The sequence below is a fragment of the Megalops cyprinoides genome, chromosome 15 (assembly GCF_013368585.1).
Source record: "Megalops cyprinoides isolate fMegCyp1 chromosome 15, fMegCyp1.pri, whole genome shotgun sequence".
Taxonomy (NCBI): domain Eukaryota; kingdom Metazoa; phylum Chordata; class Actinopteri; order Elopiformes; family Megalopidae; genus Megalops; species Megalops cyprinoides.
In genome coordinates this window covers 24,511,347-24,522,500 of record NC_050597.1, presented here as the reverse complement: position 1 = coordinate 24,522,500, position 11,154 = coordinate 24,511,347, and positions in this window count along the sequence as shown.

The window sequence follows — 11,154 nt, the reverse complement described above, 5'->3', positions numbered from 1 at the left end:
GCACTCCGCAGGGCCCGGGGAAGCCATCCGCCGTCGCGGGGCCGAATCAAAGCCGCGCCGCGCCCCGCCCCATCAGGGCTCGGAGAGCAGGCAGGGGAAGTAGGTCTCTCTTTTCATCTGACGGGGCACTTTCATCATACCCTCGTTCCTTACCTCCTCCCCCCCGCCCTCCTTTCCTTCTCACCCTCCTCCTGCTTCTCCTCTGCTAACTCTCTCTCTCTCTCTCTCTCTCTCTCTCCCCCCCCGCTCTCCCTCTCTCACACCATCTTGTCATCTCCCACTCTCCCCCTCTCTGCCCCAGCATCGCTGAGCTCAGCTGAAATGATTTAAAAAAAAAAGAATCCACATGCTTTTCTCCCTCTTTTTTTATATTTGATCTGGAAAGCAGGTCAGTTCAAAAGTGATGGCAAGGCAGAGGATTTAAACAAGAACTGAAATGGGGCATATGGCACATAATTACACTAATAAAGTGGGAGTGGGGGTTTCTCAGGGACAGCGAGGCCCAGCTATCCTGCAGCCACCCCCAGCCATGACTGTTACACACACGATCTGTGTCAAGTCGACTGTAAAGGTGCCTCTTATCATCGGTGTCCCCCATGTACTCAATGTAATGCCATATAATGTACTTGTACTGAGTACTGCAGTCTGGAGCTGAGTTATAAATACATTCTGAAAGAAAAGAAATTTGCTGGTAATCTCTCAGTTGTATTGGACGTAGAACATGCATGTGATGTGTGCATGTGTTTGTGTCTATGCATGTGTGTCTTTTGTGTGTGTGTGTGTGTGTGTGTGTCCACACACATGAGGGCAAGTGCATGTGATTGAGTGTATACGTATGTGCATTTCTGTGTGTGTGCGGATGTGTGTGTATGCATTTGTGTTTGTATCTGCGTTTATGCGTGCCTGAGGGATTGTGTGTTCTGTGGCAGAACAATAAGGCCAAGCAGGACTGAGCTTTTAGCAGGATTTTTTTTAGATGGTCTGTCATCTGCTAACACGAGTTGGGCAGGTGCACATTATCCTTAGTTAACCAGCATTCTGTGGTGTGCACGTAATAGCATGCAGTTCGTTTCCGAAGTTATCTATCTACAGAAATAGAATTACGTGTAATTCCTGTGGTAAGCATGTAATGCAATGTGCATACTTTTATTCAAAAATGTCACCTCAACTTATCCCCAAGATATTAAAACAGACGAAGCGCACATTCACAACAATTATTAAGAATAAATTTAAAACATAGATTAATGATATTTCTGGTAATAAATGCGTTTTTGCAGAATGAAATGTATCACTTAATTTATGGGCCATTAACCTGACATATATCAAAGGATATTAAAATGCATCATTGCGGCAAGGTCGATCGTGTTAGCTTGGCCTGACAAACAGTGCACGCCCCCACGTAAATCCCCGGCGTGACTGACACCCGAGACAGACTCCGAGACGGTCGTAACAACAGCGGGGAGAAGCAATGATGTCGAATCTGATTTGGGGATGCCGTACTGACACAGCGCCTGGGCTGTTGTGCTGTTGCGTCTCCGAGCGGTTTGGAAGAGCGGACGCCGTAAATCGGCCAACAGCGTAAGGGATTGGGATTGATTCCTTGGGCTGCAGACGTTATCGTCCTCCCTAGCAAAATGGTTGTAAACGTTAATTTACGCCCGAGCCACAGGGGGGGGGCGGGAGGGGGGCGTGGGCGGAGAGTGCTGTCCGTGGGGCTGGCAGGGAGGGAGCGACCTGTGACGACCTCGCTGTAAAAGAAAATAATGAAGCAAACCGGTGTGCGCCCGTGTTTTAACGGGCTGCTTTTATGGAGTCTTCCGCGCGTGTGCTCCTAGAGCTGAGTTTACATTAGGAGCGTGGCCTGAGCTAAAGGCCGGGTGAAAAAGTAACTGTGGAAGTGAGGAAGAGGCGTAATGAGCCAACACCAGGCCGCAATGCAGGATGGTCAAGGCAGGCCCCCAGCCCATCTCACGCGTAGTGACATAACGTCAATAGTGAACGGGAGAAGTATTTTGAAGCACGCAGCTTTAACATGGCTGGCAACAGTGAAATGCCACAATTATATTATTAGGCCACTAGTAGTAGGCAACAGATTACCGTACGTTATAGGAAAAGAGAGAAAATAGCAAGGCCTATGCATGAGCCTAATATATATTATCAATGGAAGATAGAATGCATTAGCATTTCCCAAGTCAAATCAAGATAGTGATGGGCTACTTGACAAAGTCTGGTGTTGGTCCGGTATGTCCTCAACCTCTTCCTCCTCCACATTCTCACCTTCTCCAGTGCTGTTGGGTGGCCCGCTGGTGCTAGCATTAGCCGCCGAGCTGCTGCTGCTGCTAACGGTTGCAGGCGCCTCATGGCTGTATCAGAACATCTACACCGTGGTGCACAAACAACTGTCCTGGTTAGGTGGCATTTATCAGGCCCCTGTGATCAAGGTCACTTCCTCCCAAATTTATTTTCAGACAAATCACAAGTTGACTTGTGTGTCATAGTAGGAGCCTTCAGCTGTGTGGATTATAATTTTGTTTGCGTGTGTGCCACTGTATGTGTCTGTGCATGGGTGTGTGCGTGTGGTGTGCATGTGTGTTGCTGCATGAGCGCAGGCATGCATGTGTGGATGTTACTGTGTGTATGTGTGAGTGCACATCTATAGTATGTGTGAGTGCGTGGGTGTGTGTCACTGTGCACATCTGAGTAAGTGCATGTGTTTGTGTGTGTGTGTGTGTGTCATTGTATGTGAATGTGTTGTGTGTGTGTGCATGTCTGTAACTATTTCTACTTGAATGCATATGTGTGTGCCGCTGTATTTGTATGTGCACGAGTGCGCGTGTATATGTGTGCGTGTGCGTATGTGTGCGTACACCTTGGACAGCCTGTCGTGTTGTTCACTCCTATCTGGAACAATTCACAAGAGCCTGCCTTAGCCGTACCTGGGGCTGCTGGCCTGTCACATCCTCCCCCTCCACTTCCCTTTTACGAGCAGTATTTCCCTCTGTTGCAGCCTGTTATTCAGTGCCCTGAAGACACTCTCACAGCGCATAGCACATAGCTGCAAATCATTTTAATCAGAAAACAGAACTGAAGTTCGAAATAATGTGGTCAGGAGATGTTGGGCAATTAGCGGTTAAATGTCTAAACGATCAAAGTCACTAATGACGTATTGCCGTTGACTTGAGGGTTCAATATTTAAACGATTGCTTTCTCCCCTCACAACGTGCAGCAATGCCTTACTCATTCTTCCTCTTCTACTGTATGTGGAGATATTGTGATAACTGAAGGTTCACCAGAATTTTATCGCAAACCACTTCCCCATGCCGTGACCCTTCTGTGGGCCAAATCAGGAGGCCGAGGCAGGTGTACGTGTCTTTTGGCCCTGTCTGGAAAGCTTCCCCTGGCCGGAGTCCTCACAGTCAGCCAGACAGAGACGATGCCAAAAGTGTCTTTGCGACGCGTGCAGCCCCCCCGACAGCCTCAGAGGTGTCGGAGCAGGGAACCGAAAGAGGAAGCGAGAGGCGCAGAGGTACGGTGTCTCGTGGCGGGCGGCGCTTTTTGCGGCCGAGCCCCGCGAGGTGACGTCCTTGTGGTGACAAACCCCTGTCTCCACCTGGCCTCTACAAACCAGTCTTTATAAAGGAAGAGGCTCTGTTAAAGTCCAAGATCTAAGCACTGCAAATATCAGTCAGCACGCTCCTGTATCTTCACATATGAAATGTAATGCATATCCGATATACCATACTCTAAGGCAGCGTTTCTCAAACTTCTCCTGGAGGACCCCTTGCCCTGCATGTTTTAGATCTCTCCCTGCTCCAACACAGCTGACTCAAATGATCAACTCCTTATGAACTCCTGAAGCTGCTTAATAACAAACCGATCATTTAAATCAGCTGTGTTGGAGCAGGGAAAGATCTAAAACATGTAGGACAAGGGGTCCTCCAGGAGAGGTTTGAAAAATGCTGCTCCAAGGGTACGTATATTGCAATGCATATATTAATGTGGTATGAATGTATAGATGTAGGAAGAATATACTGCCACTATTTTGACATTTGAAAAATATAGTCTTTGTATTTTGGAATTGACATTTTCCAATGTGCAGATGTGTGTGTTACTTTCTCATCTGTGTAAATCCTTGCACGAATCGCCAGTGCCTGAGATCTGTGGGGCATCGCAAAGCTTGCTCGCCTTTGCAGTCTAGATTAGAGTGTCCATGGCAAAGGCACGTCCTGCATCTATATCCATGCGCTTCATTTTGTCACATTTCTCTCCAGTCGTTTAGCAGTCCTGGCCTTCCCTGTGCTGTCGTCGCGCTGGCCTGTCCTTTTCATGAATAAATTAGATGCCCATACACACACACACACACACACACACACACACACACACACACACACACACTGGCCTGTGTATCTGTGATCATGCCGGTGTTCCCAGCTCCTGGTTTCGGTTATTGCTAACACTGATCTGTGTCCCTGTGCGGATGGTATCAATCTCATTGTCTCCGGTTGCATGGCGTCTGGAGACTGCGCAACCTGCTGGATATGCAAGGTTTGCCATAGATCACCTTTCACTTCCTATTCCTGCGAGATGAGGGAGAGAGAGATGGAAGGAGCTAATGAAAGGAGCAGCAGAGAGAGAGTGTGTATAAGGGTTTATGGGCTCAGTTAGTCATTTACAGATTGGTTAGACATTTGCTTGGAAGAAAATCACATTTTCGTATATTTGAAATCCGTTTTCCTTTGGGGACATAGTTAGAGAGTATACAAATTGTATAAAAATGCTCATCAAATACATGGATGCACAGACAAGTGCACACATATAAGAGCATCATGCAAGTTTAAACTGAACTGTATGTAGCACATGTGTGGAATCTCTGTAGGACTGCATGCCAAAGTGGACGTTTGTGCCACATCCCGTAAATTGTGATGTTTGTGTGGGCAGTATCGAACTGATTGCATGTGGTTGTATTGAAGATAGAGGTGGCATCCCCTATGCCCACTTTGATATGTGCTCCCAACATCTCCCTGACAGAGCGCACCCCTGTCCCAGCTCAGACCCCCACCCCCATCAGGTACCCATAATGCCATGGTGCCCTGCCATGGTGATATTGCCTAACCAAGGAGTGGCATCAGGAGCATGTCCACCCCCTCCGAAATTCAATCAGGATGAGAACCATGATGAAGTCATGAAGAACAAACCAAAGAACATTCCTTATCGGCTTGTCTGTACACATCTCATTGTTCTTTAATGAACAGTAGATGAAAATGGTGGATTTTTATGAGTGTGGTGATCTCTGCCTTGTTTTTACTATGATAATATGCATGTGGAACATGTGGGACATTATGAGGGAAACAAATAGCACAAATGTCAAAATGCATCAAGCTTTGTTAATGTGACATATTATACTCAAGGGAAACCTTTTGGGTGGACATACCGTGTATTTATACTGTAAGAGTCATTAGCAAGCGTCTGAATACATACACATTTCTCAGCGAATGGCCGGAGGAGCCCAAGACCCAAAGCAGGTTTATAAATGCTCAGCTCAGCCAAACAAATCCTCTCTCTGGGTTTTATCTTCTCATCCAGCAATGCTGTATGCCTTTTACGTTGGATCTGTGAAATTATAGGATAGGAGGTCTGAAAGATTACACTGGCTATGAGAACAGAAACTGTAGGAGACCGTGCTCTGTGCTGACGAATCGGAGCTGTTTTGTCATAACCCGCATTGTTTCTGTGTACTCCAGTCTGTTTACTATAGAGAAGATGTCAATCCGTGTGATGGCCTGGAGTCTGCAGAGCCGAGAGAGAGAGAGCTGTGAGGAATTGGCTCTTTTTTTTGGGGATGTGCTGCTGTGTAACAACAATCCGCTCTGCTGTGAAAGGGGTCTTTGTTTCGCGCCAGCGCCGTACGTGGGAACCGTGAGGGGGAGTGCGTTTGTCAGCAGCCGAACAGCCTTACCAGCTCTGCCCACACAGCGAGGCTGTGGGGTTGCAGGTGCATTGTGGGATAGGAGTGGAGTTTCAGGCCTGTGCCAGCTCCTCAGTCTTGGTGGGGGGGCAGAAACAGGCTGGCCACCCTGTGACCTGCCCAACCTAGACGTCCAGCCGCCTGGCCACCAGCACAGCCTTGTCCAATGGGATCATCTAAGAAAGCGCAGCGATTAATAGTCAGGCACCTTTGCACCACTCTAATTAGGCTTGCGCTGCTCCGGCTTCTCTGTAATTACAGTCAAGGCCCTGAGCTGCCGCTGTCACAGCTGCAAACACACTTTAATCACTGTTGCCCTCCTTCAGGCGGGGTGTGGAAACGCTTCTGCCAGGCAGTGCTTAGAAACAACACATCTTGTCAAATAAAACTAACACCCCACACACACACACACGCACACACACACACACATGCATACACATACACACACACACACACAGGCACACACAGACACACACACACACACACACACACACACACACACACACAGGCCACACATGCACACGCACACACACACACACACACACCCGGAGCACAGACATCATGTACTTTTGCCATTAGGTGGCGATGACACTTATCGTCCTCATGCGTTAAGGGACATCAAAGCTCCAATGAATCTTGGTGGGCTTCCAGATGACGTACAGAGGCGATTGCGTCAGCCATGTAATTACAGCTTTGTCTTAATCACGCTTCTCAAACTTTTCAAAGCCCGTTATGAGTCAGGCGCTCAGCCCTGTAACGAGTTCAAATTCGCTCAGCCTATACCGCACTGGGATGAGGCACGTTAAGGGTTTTTTTCCTTTACTGATTGGGTTCTCTCCTTATGGGGGCTCTTCCGGATTCTGTGAGGAATCGGCAATGATTAATTAAGTAGAAGAGCCATCCCTAGAGGCCGGGGGGAGAGGGGAGTCTGACAGGCAGGGCTGGGCGTGGGTGGGCAGGAGGATGAAGGGAAGACAGGGGGTTGTAGAGCCTGGCTGCAGCTGCTGACTGAAGGTGTGTTAGAAATTCCTTAAGAGCAGATCAGAGGGGAGACACACTGCTCCAGGGGCATGAGTTTATGACCAAAGGAGGCCCTCCTCAAACCTGTGCCCCTCATCCTGACCCCTGACCTCTGACTTCTCACCTCTCATAAAGCGAGCTGCAGAATGCCTGCAGGACCAGTTTGTGAATGGCTTTGAGAGAGGAGCCTTTGACTAGCTGACTGATTGGATGAACGCAAGTGCGTGTACGACGTAATGTGTGAGCATTACCTCCCACACACGCTGCGATGCAGGTCTACACAGAAACAGAGCAAAAGGACCTCTGTGGAGGAATCAGGCGCTTGAGCTTACAGTGATATGAACAGCAGCACTTAACCCCTGAGTGTTGTCTTCAGTTTGCGAACCCTCGAAAACCCCGGTGCTTTCCAGAAAAGCCTACCCCTCCCTGAGCTCAGTGTCCTGACTCTCTTGGGGCATGTGTCACAGCATTGTCTGTTGTGACTTGTTTGCTCCTGTCTGATACACACCTCAGGACACTGAATCTGCCCACCTGCTCTGCGCCGTAGTGAGTTATTGCTCAATTCATTCATTCACACATTCTTCCATTCATTTACTATAGCTTTCCCATCAGCATATTAAATACAAACTGCAGACTATACACCTAGCACTGCAGATGAATACCTGGAGGTCCAGGTGACCACCTTCCTTCTGCATTAAAGTTTCACATTGAGAAAGACTTTGATTAAATTCAGAACAACGGATATTAAAAGGGTGGTGATATACAATATTTCTTTAATAAAGATGTGAAGGGTGGCCTGAAGCTTATTCATGTTGGTAATCAATTCTTATTTGGTAACCATTTCTTCTTTTTTTGAGGTAACAATTGTTCATAGTACATTCTTCTAAATACATAATACATAAAATACAACTACATATAAATACATATTAAATACACGAATACTAACTTCAGCAAAAAGACATAAATCAATAAAACTGATAAAAATTAACCTGAATTGAGCATTAAGTGTGGGGTCATATATCAGGTTCATCTTTACCTTCTGTGTGCATCATCAGCTTGCCCTAGCTGAAGGAACGCAATTTCTTAGTATGAGGTATGCCTCGCTCCATCGGTTCTGTATTAAGCAAGTAAATGTGATTTACTTGTTAGACATGCAGGCGCCTGCCCAGTAATTCACAGCGATTCTCAATACTTGTGAGCAAGGTGAAAGAAATGTAATGCCAAAACAATGACAGAGCTTGAGTGAGTAATATCTGCAGAGAAAGAAAAATGTACCCTGAGCAAAAATACGCAAATGCACTGTATGTAATCGCACTCAGATGCAATCAGCTAATCTCCCATAAGCCCTTCTCAGCTGCTAGATACAAGCGCACACATATTGATTTTCCATCAGGTAATTTTTCGCAGGTTATTCTGCAGACATGCATTCATCAGTGTGTTGGCAGGCGGACGCGTGGACGGTGGTGCGCTCTGAATGCTGAAACCGCGGCAGTGGGCAAATGGCTGAAAATTGCATTCCGCTTATGTGAATGCTTATGATCTATATCTCTGAGGTTGCACTGCAGGTCAGAGAAGAGGAACTCCCAAGCTTGGTGAGGAAGGATGTTCTGGTTTTACAGGTACAGCTATGGTCAAATGATAAATAGACAAAGGATCATGGCAAATTTGATCAGCTGTCCAAATAATGAGGCATGCCCCCTCTGCCGATTCCCACGGTTTAATATAAATGGGAGGGGCTGAGTTCTGGAAAGTGTAGGTGCTGAGTCAATGTTTTGCCAAACAGCTGAAATTGCTTTATCACGACAGGAAGTTTGCATGTGGCAATTCTTGTGTTTGCAGTCTCACAAAAGGCAAGCCTGTCCTCTGGTTTTGAATTGCGTATCTTTCTCTCTCATGAGCGATTTGGTACGGCTACTGGTACTCATTTGAAACACTCCGCTGCCCTCCTCTGCAGTAGCTGAGGGTGTTTCGAATCTTCATAATGAAGTATCCACCTACACACACACACACTTGTTCTGCAGGAAATTTACCAATCATGATATTTTCTGGGAAGTTATATAGTTTGAAGGCTCAAATGCAAAAACCAAATGCTGCCCAAAATGACCACTGTGTGACCACATTTTGTTCTGAAGTTCATTGGGGGGGGGGGGTGAAGCTTTTGTCAAGGCATGCCCTCCTCAGGTGAGATGAAACACATCAAACACCCCCCCCCCCAAAAAAAAAAAAACAAAAACAAAAAACAAAAAAACAACAACTAATCATTCCCTGCATCTGTTTTGCAGCAAGCTACAGATGTGGGCTAATCGCTCTGAATGTGAAACTTTTACCGTTTGCTTAGTGCTCTGAAATGGCGGAGAGGAACAGGAACTGCAGTCTGCCTGCGCGCCAGGATGTTTATTTATTTAATGGAATGGTCACCTGACTGTCACTCTGTCAGAGGTGGCGCCCAGGCCGGCACATCCTCTCAGACTCGATATGAGACAGAGAGGGGTCAGGGCAGGCTAAGTCTTGTGGGAGGGGTATTGGCTCCCCACGAGGTCACGTTTGACAGCGGACAGATCAGAAAAGGCCTCTACAGTCCTCCTCTGGAAAGTGCTGGGAAAATGTTTGGTCGAATGAGCCATTTCTAAGTCAGCCTCACAGAAGGTACTAGGACTACACTCTGCAGTACTTACTGCATGCTTAGCAAGTCCCTCCAATTATATATATATATATATATATATATGTGTGTGTGTGTGTATGTGTATATGTGTATCATGTTATGAACTAGTGAACTAGCAATCATTTTTTGGAGAAATACCCTATGGTACATTTACTTTAACAGCAAGCACCACCTGTTCATACACACTGTATTGTAGCTGCAGCAGCTGTAATGAGACACGAGAGACCAGTCCAAATGGGTTCTACAGGCTACTCGGGGTACTCAGTATTGACAGTCTCACTACAGCTAAGAAGAGTCAGAGAACACAGGCAGGGGAAAGGAGAAACTTTACTTTAACACAAATAACAGACGCACAGCAGATTTGAAACTGTGGTTTTTAATGCTGGCACGAAAGCGACTTGGCATTCAACATGAAGAACTCTGACAAATTAGATTGCGATGGGGCTGGCAGCGGAATAGGTACATCTGTACACATGCCACACGCCGCAGCTCCAGTGGATCTCACAGCAAATCATGGCCGCGTGTCTCACAACAGATGCGGGCGATGCACCGTCTCCCACCAAAGCCGTTACAGCTTTGCAGTGATGCGACCGTGACTCGGGAGGAACTCTGTAAACAGACGTGGGAATCTTAGCGACACCCAGAACAACCAAAGGTCAACATAGGGAACCCATCAGGAAAGTGAAGGGCATGGGAGACCAACAGCACTGGTGTGATATTTTCTCACTCCAGATGCAAAGCTGTTCTTTCAGGGATTTAAACTGAGAACAAAAATGTGTGTAACTGCATGGGGGTAATGTGTCATATCAATAATCAAATGAGAAAATGCTCTGAAACGAGTTTGCTCTTAGCAGATGTAAGACATTTTCTATGTCAGATACAACGAAAACGGACTGAATGCTATACTAAGGAGACCAGTTTAGCAAGTTACAGGTGCAACGTGCAAAGCATATGAGTCATACCTGGTCTAACACAGTATAAAAGTATGGTTTCTGAAAAATAAGTACATGAACGTGACGCATTAAATGATGTAACTACGTTAACTGAACTATGAACAGGCTAAATAAAAATAACCGACACTGGCTGATGGATATCTTATGTGAGTCATGACTTTTTGGCACACAAAACAGAACTGTGTTGCATAATATTTGCATAGAAGGAAAACCGTTAAAAACGTAATACTAATTAGCAGATCAAAATAACGAAGCAAATCGAAATAATCAGATCAAAGTCCACAAATTAATTCCGGGTACTAGAAATGCAGCTTTCCGAAGCAGTGCACCACCCTGTAACCTCCAACCCCCTGTGACAACACGGTCCTCGGTGACGCTCGGCCACTGCAGAGTGTAGATGAATTCTCCCTTCGTGTTCTGTTCTTGGATCAGCATGCACCTTTTTACACTAAAGCTTGGGGGTACTATTAGGGGTGGGGAAGCTGATCCAGGATCTGTTGTCGGGAGTAGAAAGTAGCCGGAGCCCAATGCAGCACAGCGTTCGTGCCTCGCGT